This window comes from Lepisma saccharinum, chromosome 2 (genome assembly GCF_977018435.1).
Source record: "Lepisma saccharinum chromosome 2, izLepSacc3.1, whole genome shotgun sequence".
NCBI lineage: Eukaryota > Metazoa > Arthropoda > Insecta > Zygentoma > Lepismatidae > Lepisma > Lepisma saccharinum.
In genome coordinates, this window is record NC_139230.1 from 188270017 (window position 1) to 188286251 (window position 16235).

Genomic DNA, 16235 nt, shown 5'->3' on the forward strand with positions numbered 1-16235 from the left:
TTCTTCAATCACAATTTTAAAATATTGGAGCTCCTTGTCTCTACATTATGTGATGATAGTATAAACTACTACACAATACTATGCAAAGATGGTTCAAGAAATCACACCAGTCAGGAATATATGCTCTTCTACATTTGTAGTGATTTATGTAAACAATGTATGATACTGCATATACAAACAAGTGCCCATTCGACCTGGGCTCAGATACCAGGGAAAGCATGACATGAACATTCGTTAATTTCTTTCATTGCCATCATAATGGCATAAATATAAAACCTGGAAGTATAAATATACAATGTAAATGGTAAAACAAACACAAAAAAAAAACAGAAATCAAACATTACTAAAATATATTGGAAAAGAAAACAACACACAACCAGTGAATTCTGAAAAGCAGTTATTCTTGACACATGACCAATTGGCAAAGACCACTTTCCAGAAGTCACCAGTGTGCAGGCTGATGCACCACAGATGCAGGATTCAGCATTCTGGAATTCGAAGATGAATAAACTGGATTCAGATATATACTGTTGATTAGTACTGTGCCATCACTTGCATGAAAAATGAAAACAGAAATATGCTGATTCATCAAATCATGCATCCCTGTTTCACATGTTCTACTGCAATGGGTAGGAAAACCTCCACTTGCCATCTTTGCTGTTTTTGCAAAGAACAGCTATTCTATTTGTAATGAACGTAAAATGGAATATCAACACATGATACAATTTTCATGAATATCTTTTAAAATTTTGTCTCTATCACGACCTTTCCCTAATAAATATAAAAATACAAGCTTCCTTGAAATCTCGTCTTGATTTAGCATTAAGCACTCCATGTTTCATGGTGTTTTGAAAGCAATTCTGGAAAAACTCTTAATGTTCTAGTTTTTTGGGACGAGACTTTGTGTAGTCATAAGTTACACTGTAGGTATTGATATGTCAAGGTGCTAGCACGTACTAGCCAGCCATTTCCAAGAAAAATCACTTCAAAGCACACCTTGGAAAGCTTCAAAACTTGAAGAGCTTTTTCTCAGAAATGGCTGGTTAGTGCATGGCATATCAATACCTGTAGGGTACCCTGCCACTACACGAAGTCCCATCCCAAATTCATCCTAAGCTTTTGCCTCTCCTTATACAATGCCTCCTGAGATAAATGAATTATTTTTCATTAAAGTGAAGGGATCCAACAGTTCATATATAAGGTCTAGGTCACTGTGGCACTGTTCAGGATACTCTCATTCTCCATTAGTTGGCCACGAGTTGCATTGAGACCAGCAAAATACATCTCGATATGATAAACCTCGTCCATGGATATCAACAAGTCGGCGGAGAATGTTTGGATGCAAATTTAATGTGAAGGTCACATATATGCATGTGACCACCACACATCCTGAAAGTCAGTATGGATAGCATGTTCCAATTGACAAAATGTATCAAGTTCACTTTCAGGCATCTGTGCTCACCTTGAGGAAAGTTGAGAATCGAGATATTTGAACTGTGTATGCTGCATCTAGAAACACGTAGACTGACTCTCACACTCTCTCACTTTCTCTCCAGAACTGAAGTGGAAAAGTTCACTTGAAGATATGAACACTTACTCAAACTCAAAAAAGAATATCAGCATGCAATCTTCTTAGTTCAAAAGTTGTCTCAAAGGCATACCTGCCTTTAATAAAACAAAAAAATACAGTATCCTCTAGTGTGAATCTTTTGAAAAGATACATAACTAACTAACTAAAACTAACTCTCTAGCCTTCTTAAACCCGAAGGTTCATGGCTGCAGCAACACAGGCCTTCCATCTGTCCCTATCTTGACCAAGATCTATATACTCTTTTCCATCCCTACCGATTTCCCTTAGGTCCATCTCAAGGTTGTCCCTCCATCTTCGTCTTGGCCTTCCTACAGGTCTCTTACCATCAGGTTTCCCAACAAGAATCCTGTAAACTCCTCTTTCCTCTCCCATTCGTTCCACATGGCCTGCCCACCTAAGTATTCTTGATTTAATTATTCTAATAATATCTGGACATTAATACAAATTATGTAGTTCTAAATTATGTAACCTTCTCCACTCACCTGTCTCCTCATCCCTTTTAGGTCCAAAGATTTTCCTAAGGATCTTATTTTCAAATACTCTCAATTTATGTTCCTCTTTCAATGTAAGGGACCAAGTTTCACATCCATATAATACTACAGGCAAAATTACTGTTTTGTATATTTTAACTTTTAGTTTCTTAGATATTAAACGAGAAGACAATAGTTTATGAAGAGAGAAGTAACATGCATTTCCTGAATTAAGTCTACTTTTTATTTCCTCTTTAATATAATTTTCATTTGTTAATATTACTCCTAAGTATTTGAATTTGGAAACTGGTTCAAACGAGTTGTTATCAATAATTAGATTTTGATTATTACCTAACACTTGGTTTCGGCCTTTAAGCATATATTTAGTTTTCTCTTTGTTAACTTCCAAACCTATCTCTTTAGCAGTTTTGAAAAATATTTTAGCATTATTCTTAATTGTATTCACATCATCCCCTAATAAGTCTACGTCATCTGTATATGCTAACAACTGAGTCACACCATTTAATTTTAGTCCTTCTTTAGTTTCTTTTACCTTCCTAACAGCATATTCTAAGGCAAAATTAAAGAGCAATGGAGATAATGCATCTCCTTGTTTTAACCCATCATGAATTGTAAATTTGTCACACATATTAATACCCACACGAATTTTACTTTCTGTTTCACTGGTGCATATTTTTATCATACTAACAAGCTTCTTAGGTATTCCTAACTCGACTAATATATTATATAATTTATCTCTTTTGACCGAATCATATGCTTTTTTGAAGTCAATGAATAGCTGATGGACATTTTGATTATATTCCCACTTTTTTTCAATTGTGTGTCTGATGTGAAAAATTTGATCTGTACTTGGTCTGTTACGTTTAAATCCACATTGATAATCACTTATAATTTCATTAGCATATGGTGTTAGTCTTGTTAAAAGAATGTTAGACAATATTTTGTATGTTGTTGATAGTAGAGAAATTCCACGGTAATTATTGCAGTTCATTTTATCACCTTTTTAAACACAGGAACAATTATGGATTCTTTCCACTGTTGAGGGATTTCTTCTTTATTCCATATTAAACAAATTAATTTATGAATTTGACATATTAATGAATTTCCACCATATTTAATTAACTCAGCTGGTATTAAATCAATGCCAGGTGCTTTGTTATTCTTTAGAATTTTAATAGCATCTTTAACTTCAGTCAAGTTAGGTTCTGGAACTAAAGGTTCTGCTGTGTGTATTTCATTTACTTCTGATTTATCTCCTACATGGACATTTAAAAGGTCATTAAAGTAGTTCTTCCATCTATTTAGAATATCGCTTGGGTCAGCTAGAAAATCACCGTCTTTATCTTTTATCAAGTTTACTTTAGGTTGCCACCCCTTTCTAAACTCATTTCCACCTTTATATAAATCTCTGATATTTTTATTTTTGCTCTTTGTTTCAATTTCGTTAATTTTGCTTTTCAAGTAATCTCTTTTTTTACTTCTAAACGTACGGTTAACTTCTCGCTTTATTCTATTATAATTGTTTAGATTTGTATCATCAGAGTTATTTAACCACCTAAGTCTAGCCTGATTTCTTATTTCTATTAGATTATGACATTCATTATCAAACCATGGCTTACTTTTTCTCGGGTTTATGGTATCCTATACTTTCTTTAGCTGCTGATTCTATTGCATTACATATGTGCTCCCAATTCTTATTTACGTCTGTTTCATTTATATTTTCATCATCATTTAAATCCTGCAAAACATCAAATCTATTTGACAGTTTAATTTGGTAACCTTTCTTAATTCTTTCATCAGCAAATTTTCCTGTATCAAATTTTAGAACTTTTAGATTTTGTTGCTTATGATTTATCACTGCGAGCCTTTCTCTTAATTTAGCAATTACTAAATAATGGTCACTGGCACAGTCAGCACCTCTATGTGTACGAACGTCAATTATACTAGTATGCCTTCTCTTATCAATGAGAATATGATCTGTCTGATTATGAGTTTTACCATCTGGAGAAGACCAGGTATATTTATAGATATCTTTATGTTTAAAAGTGGTACTTTTCACAATTAAATTCTTTGAGGTTGCAAAAGTAATCAATCTTATACCATTATCATTACTTAATTCATGAAGACTTTCTTTACCAATCGTGGGTTTAAATGTCTCTTCTTTGCCAATCTGTGCATTACAGTCACCTAACAGAATTTTCATATCATACTGAGAAAATTTATCAAAGACCTGTTCTAACTCTGTAAAAAAATCATCTTTAGTATTATCATCTTTATCTTCCGTTGGTGCATGTATGTTTATTAAAATAATTTTACACCACCTATTCTGTAAAACTGCATATGATATCCTATCATTAATAAATTCTACTGTTTTAAGAGCCGAGATAATTCTATTATTTATGAAAAAGCCTGTTCCAAAATTATGATTTTCAGTACCACCATAGAAAAAAGTATAATTTTTCGTTTTACAATTCCCTTCTCCTGGCCACCTAACTTCCTGGACAGCAACTACATCTAATTTATACATAACTATCTCATTAACTGTACACTGAAATGCCCCAGACTGGTAAAGGCTCAGAACATTCCAGGTGCCTAATTTAATATCCTTATTCCTAATGTAGATCTTATCCTTAGTCCAGGGACCTCCCAAAGTAGTCCCCACCCGGAGATCCGAACGGGGGACTATTTTACCTCCGGAATATTTTACCTTGGGAACATCCATGGCCTTATATTGCTGTTTCTTGACATGTCTTTTTACAGTGCAGAGTTGTCAGCTCTACGCCTAACCCCCAATATGAATGGAGGAACTACTACACAAGACAAACACAAACACATTAGACAGCACAATTACTACACAAGACGAACACAAACACATTAGACAGCACAACTACTACACAAGACACACACAAACACATCACAACTATAACACAATATAAACACAAACAAACTACATACCACAACTACTACACAAGACAAACACAAACAAATTAGACAGCACAACTACTATGCAAGACAAAACAAACATACCAGACAGCACAACTACTACACAAACATACTAGACAGCTGATACATACTATACTATATTATATATATATATACTATACTATAAACCTAATTTTATTCACCTTAATTCCTCATATGTGGGAATCAATACCATGGTTGCGAGAGGTACGGGGATCGATGCCCTGCACCTCCACCATGTATCATTCTTAGGAAGGACGGGATCGAACCTGCCACTCCCGATTGATTTATGGGTGATGTGGTTTAATTATCATTCATCCTCAGATGGTGAGACCACTTTCACGAGGACAAGTCTAATGCTAAGCACCAAAAAAAATCCTGAAACAAAATATACTAACACAAACTGAAATGGCAAATAGTCACCCTTTGGTTTTTAGTACTTTGAACCTGAATCGTACATGGTAAGGTTTAGGATAAATACCTGTCTAAACTTAGAAGATCGATGACCAAATCAAAAGATCGAAGTGTAAAATAATACTGACTCTCTCTAGGCTTCTCCTTCCATCTCAACCTAAGTCAGGCTGACTACCCTCCTTCCAAGACTCCCAAAAGTACTCCTGACTGTCTCAAGTCAATTCCAAAAGTGAGTCTCTACCAAGACTGCCTTCTCCTCTCATGCTCTCCCAGTGGAGACTTCCACCATGCCGATTCGTCAAGTTTTCCTCCTATTCTGTAAGCAGATTGCTACCTGTTTACCTGTTTGCTTCTTGTCACTAAAATGTTTCAGAAAGTCTGTAAACACTTGACACTGCATAATTAAAATACCTCAGAGGAGTAGACAGCTGGTGAAAACAAGTGAATGACCCTCGGTCAGATTGAAGCTTCTAGAGAAAATAAATTCTATAATTCTTTACGATACCTACTTACTTACTCCTTGGCTGCTACAGCCCCTGAAGGGCCTTGGCCTCACTCACAATGATAGCCCATTCTCTTCTATTTTCTGCTCTACTTCTGCGCCGTCTTACTCCCATCCTCCTAAGGTCCTCCTCAACATCCTCCAACCAACTTTTCCTTAGCCTTACTCTTAATCTCCTCCCTCATGGTCTCCCTTTATAGACCTTCTTAACCACTCTGTCTTCAGGCATTCTTTCCACATGTCCCACCCACCTCAGTCTCATGCTTCGTATATCGGAAAATATATCTCTGTTTTTCTTTTTTTTGTAGAGTGCTCTAATTTCATTGTTACTCCTTATTTGCCGTTCATTCTCATTTACTGCCCCATATATTTTCCTTAGCATCCTTCTTTCCCATCTTCGCAAAAGTTCTTCAACTGCTTGATGTATTGAAAATTAAAGTATAATACTTTAATTTTCAAATTTCTACTCAGGCTGCGAGATTTGAAAACTCTTAACAGTGAGAAATAACTTCGATTATCAGTGCAATTCTTGCCTTTATTTCCTTCTTTTTTTAAAGTGCCTCCATTAAGTTATATATGTTGGCCTTCCCTGAATTCCTTATTTCACGCTGAGAACATGTATTTAGTCTTGGTTTGATTTACTTGGAGTCCCATCTCACTAGCTGCATTCTCCAATCTTTTCAGTCCTTCCTTCAGTTCATTCAGTCTTCGTGTCGTCATATCAATGTCATCAGCATATGCTAGATTTTGGCTAACTCTGTTGAAGAGAGTCCCTCCTGGGTTACTCCCTTGCCCCACTATCCTCATGATTTTTTCTAAAGCTATATTGAAAAATATCATAGATAGCACATCTTCTTTCCTCAAATCTTGGTTCACTGCAAATTCCCTTGTGAGCTCTCCTTCAATCTTCACCTGGCATTTGGTACCCTTTAGCGTCATTCTGGTTAGTCTTATTAGCTTGCTTGGGATCCCTAGCTCCTTCATTGCCTCATACAAATTTTCTTCGCATAATACTGTCATATGCCGGCTTAAAGTCTATAAATAACTGATGAATATTAATGTTATATTCATAACATTTCTCTATTATCTGTCTAACCATGAAGATTTGATCTGTAGTGTATCTGTTTGGTCTAAAACCACACTGATAATCCCCTATTAGGAACTTGATAGCTGTTCTCACTTCTTCTATTTTTAGAGGTGCTCCGGTTTCGTCATCATAGTCCTCTTCTGAGTACTCCTCTCCATCACTCAATCTTCTTCATTAAGTACTTTACTGAAGTATTCTGCCCACCTCTCAAAGATCTCATTTTCCTCCCTATTAGGTTTCCTACTTGGTCTTTACAGAAAGCTGTCTTCGGTTGGAAGCCTTTCCTTATATCCTTCGCCCTCATGTCCATTTTCCTTACTTGCTGATTACTATTATATTCTTCAATCCACTCTTTCTCAAAATACTGTTTCTTTCTCCTGCACACACTGTCTGCTTCCTTTCTTTTTAGTCTACATTGTTCTGTGTTATACCTGGTTTTCCTATTAAGCATTCTCATTTCTTTCATTTATTGCTGTTCTACACTCCTCATCAAACCATTCACCTCTTCAGATCTTTGTCTTCTCTCCCAGCACTTCCTGTGCTGTTTCATATCGTATCTCCTTAATTATACTCCATTTCCCTACAATACTTTTGCTTTCCCACATTTGACTTCTTTGCTGATTACCATTAAACGAAATTGGTTGGCAATTGCTTCATCTCTTTTTAACTTCTCATCTTCATACCTTGAGGTCAACTTCCCTCTTCTTCCATCCCTATATGTGGCTATTCGCTGTCTGCATTTAAAGCAGACTAAATAATGGTTTGAATCACAGTCTGCTCCTCGGCAGCTACGTATCTACTTGTAGAATATCAGAGCCATGCCTTCTATCTATCAGCACATGATCAATTTGGTTTTGTGTTACACCATCGGGTGAGCACCATGTCATTTTTCTCACATTCTACCTTTGATGCCAGGTGCTTCTAATTACCATTAAGTTACACATAGCCAGATCTATCAGTCACAGACCATTATCATTCGAAAATTCATGCAAACTTTCCTTTCCTATAGTGTCTTGGAATGCTTCTTCAGTCCAACCTTGACATTAAATCCCCCCCATAATTATTTTAATGTCATGTTCTGGTATACAACCGATTACCTGTTCCAACTGCTGGTAGAATCCATCCTTTTCATCTTCTTCTGCCTCTTCCGTTGAGCATATACACATACTAAGGTAATGTTGATATAGATATTTATGAAATACGCGAAATAAATAAAAACAAGTATTATTCTATAAAATTATAAAAATATCATTATTATATCGCAAATTCTTTCTGAAATATTGATTGATTTAGTTTATTTTACTTCGCGTTTTGTGCCTCTTGGCTAATTTGCGAAGATGGGGATGAGTGATGAAATGATGGAATTGATGAATGGACATTCACAAACCACCAAACCCGAGCGGGATTCGAACCCGTGATCCTTGGATCTTTCTGAAAGAAAAAGAAAATATGTTTTCTAGTATTTCATCGTTGATGAGTCTACAGAAAGAAAAAGAGGTGAGAGAAAACGAAAGGTGACAAAGGAGAGGAGAAAGAAAAAACATAAGGAGAAGAGGAAAAGTAGAAGAGAAGAAAGAGAGGATAGACGAGGAGAGGAGAAGTAGTGAAAAGAAAAGATAAATATTCGAGGAGAGATGAGGAAAATGGAGGAAAAAAGAGAAGAGAGAAGGAAAACGAGAGGAAAGGAGGGGAGGAGACGAGAAGAGGGGATTGGAGAGTAGAGTAAAAGAGAGAAGGGGAGAAGAACGAAATGAAGGAGAAGAGTGCAGTGGAGTCGGAAATCGAAGACAGGAGAGAAGATAAGAGGAGTGGAGAAGAGTGGAATGGAGACAAGATGCAAGAAAAGTAGGGAAGGCGATATGAGATAAAAGCAGAGGAGAAGGAGAGGAAAGAACAAGGAGGACGAGAAGATAAGAACAGAAGGGACTGGAGAGGAGAGGAGAGGAGAGAAGAGGTAGTTGCAGAAAATATCGTCTCAGCGTCAAGAATTGATGCATTGATCAAATTATCGACAGGAAACATTCAATAACATTTTGAAATGTATTTGAGAATTTATTAGATCCGTGCGAGTACAGAGCAAGAAAAAATCTTCCACGTAATATCTTTGATTTTACCGTTGAAATGCAGATTTTGTAATTTAATATTTCCCCTCCCCCCATTCTTAATTCCAAAGTGAATCATTCCGTTTCACACGACGTGGACAATGAACACAGTGGGATATGTCTAAAACTTACGAAAATTTTCTGCCACCGGAGGGGTTTGAACCTACGACCATCAGCTTGTAAATCCTTAACGGTAACCACCACTCTCTTTCGCTCCTGAAAGCAGGTAGAAGAAGCTACCCAATGTGAAATGTAGATGCAACTCTCCTCCTACATGTCATGTGCAAGGAATACTTGTTTGTAACAAAGAAAACGAAGGTACGCGTAGTACAAATCGGCGAAAACATTTAATGGAGAATTGCACATAATAAAAACTTTTCAGTCGATATTTGTGGAGGTATCTTTACATTGAACTCGAGTGGGAAAATGGGTAAAATTAGTATGTCCTGAATTGCCACAAATATAAATAGTTATTTCATTAATATTTGTCAATGGCTTTAAAGCAGTACACAGTTATCGTTAGAGTATCATAATTCACGATCTTATACATAAAAATATCCCTTTGAACCAGGCACGTTTCTAGAAATATGTTTTGGTGGGAGGGGGGTGTCCGAACCAAGTGTCTCAGGAATAATAATAATGTTTAAATTAAATAATTATATTAAATCAAATTAATACTAATTACAATATATAAATTAATTTTAGTACTTGGTAAGTCTTTCGGGGAGTCCTGACCCCTAGATCCCCCTAAATACGTCCTTCCTGTTCTTCAAAGCCGTATGATCCCAATATAATCCTTGTCTTCCAATAAGTTCAGAGGAAATTATACAACAAATGCTAAAAGAGTATAATTTCATTATTTAATTTTCATACTTAATAAGTCTTTCGGGTTGGGAGGGGGTGTCCTGACCCCCTAAATACGTCCTTTCCGTTCTTCAAAGCCGTATGATCCCAATATAATCCTCGTCTTAGAATAAGTTCAGAGGAAATTACATAACAACGGCTAAACGAATAAATTTTTCATTATTTAATTTTAGTACTTGATAAATCTTTCGGGGGGGTTAGGACCCCCTCCCTAAATACGTCCTTGGTTTGAACTTGTGTCAATTTTTATATATATATATATAAATTCCAGATGCAAAACAATGTGACCACTTTACTATTTGCTATTACAAATAATGTCACCATGCTCTTCATTAATAAAAAGAGAATTAAAAAAAGAGAACATCTCGTAAGGAGAATCGAACCTGGGACCACTAGCAGTCCAATCGAGAACTCTAACCACTTTTTATTTTATTCCTATATAATTTACATTACCCAATATCAATCATCAAGACTTTACACAAGTAATTAAGAGATATTACAAATTGGTACATAGTAGATTATACAATATTTTTCAATGTGTATAGAATTGTACATAAGAGATTATGGCAATGCTAGAAATCCAGCCTTCACATCAGTAATTCAATATAATTTCGTAATTCTACCAAGTAAGTTTTCCATCTTTTTATTTTTCAGTATGTTCAGAGTTTACATAAGAGATTACATTACATTATGAAGTACATTAATCAATTGTTATTAAGATACAATTGTACCAAGGTTACGCTATTTTTTACATTAGTACATTTTGTAAAAAGTTTGCATACAAACTATTCTTGTCGTAATTGTTCAGTTTAAGTATTCATTTTGTACATAATTCTGTAATGATTCTTCACATTTGGCTGGTCTCTTCTTTAAGGCATAATACACATACTGAGCTATGATCCACTGCACAGACTGTAATTTGGTTCTTGGATAAAAATTAAAGTCTGGAAGTAGGATGTGGTCTGCTGTAAAGTAGTTGGCAGGAAGTCGGCACATTTTTCCTAGTCTCTGGCAAAGGTATTGCCAATCATCACGTATTTCGGAACACGTGCTGAGTCTATAAAAAGAGGAGTGGGAAATTATGTTTCAAAGTATCACTTCGGTTGCAAAATCCGCACTCTTCGTTCCCTTCCAATTGTAGCCGGAGCGCTATCTGTTTTGTCAAGACTTTATCATGCACTGCTAGATGCCACATAGATCTCACAGGTTTAGGTATGTGTCGTGCATTTACGTTACGCCATGCTTTTGACCATTTGATAGTAGGGTGCACTGCTCGAATTCTTGGCATCACTCGTCGTCTTTGTAACTGCATTCGATATAAGAATTTGCCTGTAATTGTTTCACTTTGTAATTGCGGGCATGCTATGAGTAAATACGTAAATTCCACCATCGTCGTTTGAAAATAGTTGAGAGTACTGGTTAATTTAGGCACTGAGACAGGGGCTGTAAGTTCGACATCTCTTAAGTAAGAATGTAGCACATGTCCTGTCAAGTTCTGTGTTGTACTCAATAACTGTTTTATGTTTCGGTGTATTAGAAGTGACTGTGCTTTTATCATTCATCAGGTTAAGTCCTCCAACTTGCTCAGATAGGCACAGTGTCTCATACGCGACCCATAATACATGTGTTTGCCAAATAAACTGTGTTGCTATACGACGTATTTCAGCAGCTTTTGGTTTGGGGAGTTTTAAGACTTGCGCTACATACTACACTTTAGAGAAAAGAAACACATTAACGTAGGTTACTCTGGCTATTATTGATAATTCCCGTCTCCGATCTAGAAAGGTTGCATGTCGGAGTGGTGTCACTACTTGATTATATGTTTTTACTTTGATTTCTGTTAAGATGGTACCAAAAACTATTCCTAATATCGTCACGTCCTTTACATTCTCATAGACAGAGGATCTATAACACTGTGCTGGGTGCTTTCCTAGTATTTTTGTACTGATTTCAGATCATGTTCATCTTGAAGTATTATTGTCACATCGTCTGCATATGCAAGGATTCGATGTGTTTGTGAATATAGTTCTATTCCTTTTACCTCATCCTGTAGCCAGTTTATGATAGGTGTTACCGCTAAACAAAAGGCGAGAAGTGAGAATGGACATCCCTGTCGGAGGCCTCGTTGCAAAGAAACGATGTCGTCAGCGTTCCATTTAGGATAAGTTTGACTCTTGCTTGGAAATAGAGACCTAGATCGCCTCGATAATTTTGTCTCCCAGTCCAATTTTGTGTAATAATGCAAATAGATAATCATGTTTTATGGAATCAAATGCACTTGCAAATCTAATGCTAAAATTGCTGTTGTAGATTCCTTTTCATCTTGTGTTAAGGCTACTATTTCTCTCAAGGTAGTTAATAATTCAAATATTCTTCCTTTGGTTCCAAATACATGTTGTTGTTTACCAATTATTTTATCTGTATAGAGCTGCAAACGCCTAGTAAGAAGGCGTGCGTAAATTTTATAGTCTACACATAGCAACGTTATTGGCCAGTAATGTTGTGCAGATTGACAGCAGCCAGGTTTCGGTACCAATACCATAACTCCTAACAAGCTTGAGGGACCCATTCGTTGACGCCGAAAAACGTCGTTTACCCATCTGTCATTAACTCTTTCATCAGGGGCCAAAAGGTTTGAAATAGTTCCATGGCAAGGCCATCAATTCCACCCGCTTTATTCTTTTCTCCTGTCATTACCGCTTGCTTTACTTCGTCCATTGTAAAGGGTTGCTCCAGCGTTTTGTTGTCTTCCTTTGTTATCTTCGGAATGTAATTGGCGAGAATCGATAGATCTGGCGGTTCTGTGTTAGCCTGGGCCCCAAATTTACTGGAAAAGTGATTGAAAAGATATCGGTATATATCCGCTGAATTGTCTCATCTTCTATTTCTGTGATTAATTTCCATTGTTCTCTTTGTCGCTCTTTTAACACGTGGGATAATATTGGTAGTTCTGTAGGATCGAACATAAGTAATTGACTACGATAGTTGTATCCCTGTAGGTTTTGATTATACATCTTCAAGACAACAGCTTGCATTTTCCTGTATTCGGGCAATTGTGAGGAGTCACTTTCTATTTTATGGGCTAGTTCACGTAACACAGCATAATAAAAATTATATTTCTTGTAGAAGTCAGACATTCGTTGTTTACTGTATTGTTGTCAAAAAATATTTGATGGACGGTTTGAGGAAAGAGTCCCACCACTGAATCAAATCTTTCTGACGAAAACTCATGGATTCCCATTTCTTCCACTGTTGTTCAAATTCCTTCCGGAATGTGGAATGTCGCAATAGTTGTATATTGATACGTAAGTATCCTCGACCGTTCCTAACGTGAGCCATATTTAACTGACCCAGTCAACACACTAACGTTGCCACAACGTTGTATGTATGTTGTATTTATGATGAATGTTGTATGTAGGGGAACAACGTTGTGATAACGTTGCATCAACGTTACAAAAAAACATTCCACTGAATACGCTTTAGTTTGGATGGTCACCACCATGACCGCCACAAGCATCAGATCGGAGTGTTTAGTTTAATCTGAATTTGTATGTGCACTGACCACCAAACCTTATATTTCCTACAGCGTACACTGGATGGCAGTGCGACTCAAATGCAAAACAAACATAACTTTTAGTAACACAAATAAGGATAACTTCTATTGTAATTAGTGGAAAAATGTGTTTTATTATCCTTCGAAAGATGTGTGAATTTTGAAGTTGAAAGGAAGATCAGAAAATGGAATATGTTGAATACAAGTGAAACTCCCATGATAAATATTTTTATCCCAGACTATATAATCAGGAGCTAAGTACTGCAAAAAGAAACTGATTACCAGGTGTTAGAGATTGGTTAATTCATGAAAATCTCCAGACTAACAATTCCCTATTTTGGTTGAGCAGCAAAAGTTTCTATAATATGTAAAGAGAAACTGTAACGTTACAAACGTGTAGTATATACAAAAATGGCTTGGCAAGATTGCTAATAGCTTACCATGTGAATAACCATATTTTAAATATGCATTGTTATATTCGTAAATTACACAGGCAGCAAGGTAATGTTGCAAAAAAGTTGTGGCAACATTAACTCCTTACATACCTAACGTTTCTACATAATGTTCAGTATATGTTGCGATAACGTTGTCATCCAACATTGCAGCAACGTTGAAATAAATGACCCTTAAACGTTGACACAACGTTTTCACAACGTTGTATCAACATACATTCAACATTGTAACAACGTTAGGTATGTTAGGGGCTAACGTTGCCACAACGTTGTGGTAACATTACCTTGTTGACTGGGGAATGTCCATGTTTACTCAAAGGTGATCACTAAAACATGTTGGTTGCACATTTATTCTTCTAGTCTGTGAAAGTAAGCTGCTGGTTACATAAAATCGATCCAGTCTACTTGCCGAGTCGGTTCTTATATATGTGTAGCCTGGCTCGTGAGGGTGTTTTTTCTCCCATAATTCACTTAACTTAAACCCATTCACTAAAGCTTGCAAACTGTGGCAGAGATTAAATCCGGGGTTTTGGTCTTCTTTGCGCAAGGTACAATTAAATCGCCCACACATATCAAATGTTGTCGATTTCCCCCTAATGCTGTCGCTACAGGGTTATTAAAAAAGTCTGCGCGCTCCTTCCTTGCTGCAGTACCTGAGGGTGCATATACATTACATATCCACACCGATCCCACAAACACACATGTAATCCTCCCTGATGGGTGGTATACTACCTTAGAGACAGGGATAGTTTTCTTAACAATTATTGCCGTCCCTGTGAATAGAGGGTTACTATTATTATAAACTGCGTAGTCTATTCCTACCTCAAGGTTTTCTATACCGACTTCCTGTATACATACGATGTCCAAATCATAAGTTTTTAAATAATCTTTGAAGGCTTTAATTTTTACTGTCGAGGTAAATTTATTTATATTAATCGTGGCTAAATGAAATATTATATCTTGTGCCATATCGTTTATGGTATTCAAATCTAGGTTATTCGTGACAAGTAATAGAAATACACACCAAAAAGTACCCGTTAGTAACATTTCTGTTAAATATATCTCTTAACTCAACCTGTAAACAAAACCTTCTCTTACACTCAATACCAACAAAAGGGGGTGAGAGAAGGGAACATGAACACATCTAATTAATAACACATCTTTTATGTCAAATGTTGTATAACAAAAGTACTTACAGACTTTCCGTAGAGCCATTCTTCACATGTTTATCATCAAGAGCAAGGATTGTTTCCAGATTGTTGGGTACACTTTGGGACAGGTTATCCCTCACTTGTAAAGGGAAACGTTGTTCACTTGGTTTCTTTGCAGGAGGGCCATTGATCGGTTCGATGCGACGATTCCTCCTCCGTCTCTGCCTCCCCACTGTAGGTGATGATGCGATGTGCACTGATGAACATGCTGGAGACTGGTCCCTGGTAGTCATCTGCAATGAACTTTTATCTGTTGTCGGTGAATCTTCAAGTGTTTCCCTTGGTTCTTTTTCCGTAAAAGTGTTGGTGATCGGCAAACTGGGATCCTCATCTTTGGTTGACACTGAACTCTCCATAAATTCGTCAGTACTTCCTTCATTTGGTGCGATTTGATCTTTTCTGGTCGACATTTGTGGAACACCCTGTATTGTCTCATCACTGACACATGCAGGTGGTTCGTTTTGTTGCTTGGTCGTTACACCTGAGAGTATTGTCGGATCACTGGTTATCACTTCTTCTGTGCTGTTCAGGTTATACGGGATGGGTCTGACTTTTCCTGCATACGAATTGTCACCCACTTTTGCTGATGATCGCTGTCGATTGGGGCATTCATTGAAGAAGTGTTCCTGGGAATCGCACGCTGAACAAGTCTTAGCTTGACCATTATGTGTGGCCCAATACCTCCCTCCACTTATAGACACGTAAGAAGGTATTGAACGGGTCAAGGTCATCTTTACAATTTTTCTGCCCGTACGAACTGGGTATATATGATCTTCATTATACTTCTCATCTACTAATGTATGTATGGTTCTATATTGGTTCAAAACTACTCGTATCGGGTCATCGTCTAATTCACTTGGGATAACATGGTCGCACTATTACTGTGGCACTGTCCGCCCATGTCATTAAAACCTCATGGGCACCTTCCGAATCATTATACACATAACATCCATTCGATTGATTCAACAACCGTTCACATAGAAGCTTCGAAACTAGCTGCAGATACA

At 36.7% G+C, this 16235-nt stretch overlaps 1 protein-coding gene across 1 annotated transcript in view; it reads left to right on the forward strand.

The window, feature by feature from the left end:
• The window catches only part of LOC145983792 (uncharacterized), a 595938-nt gene that overhangs the window by 566875 nt on the left and 12828 nt on the right, over nucleotides 1-16235 (forward strand). The gene's annotated exons all lie outside the window — the stretch shown is intronic.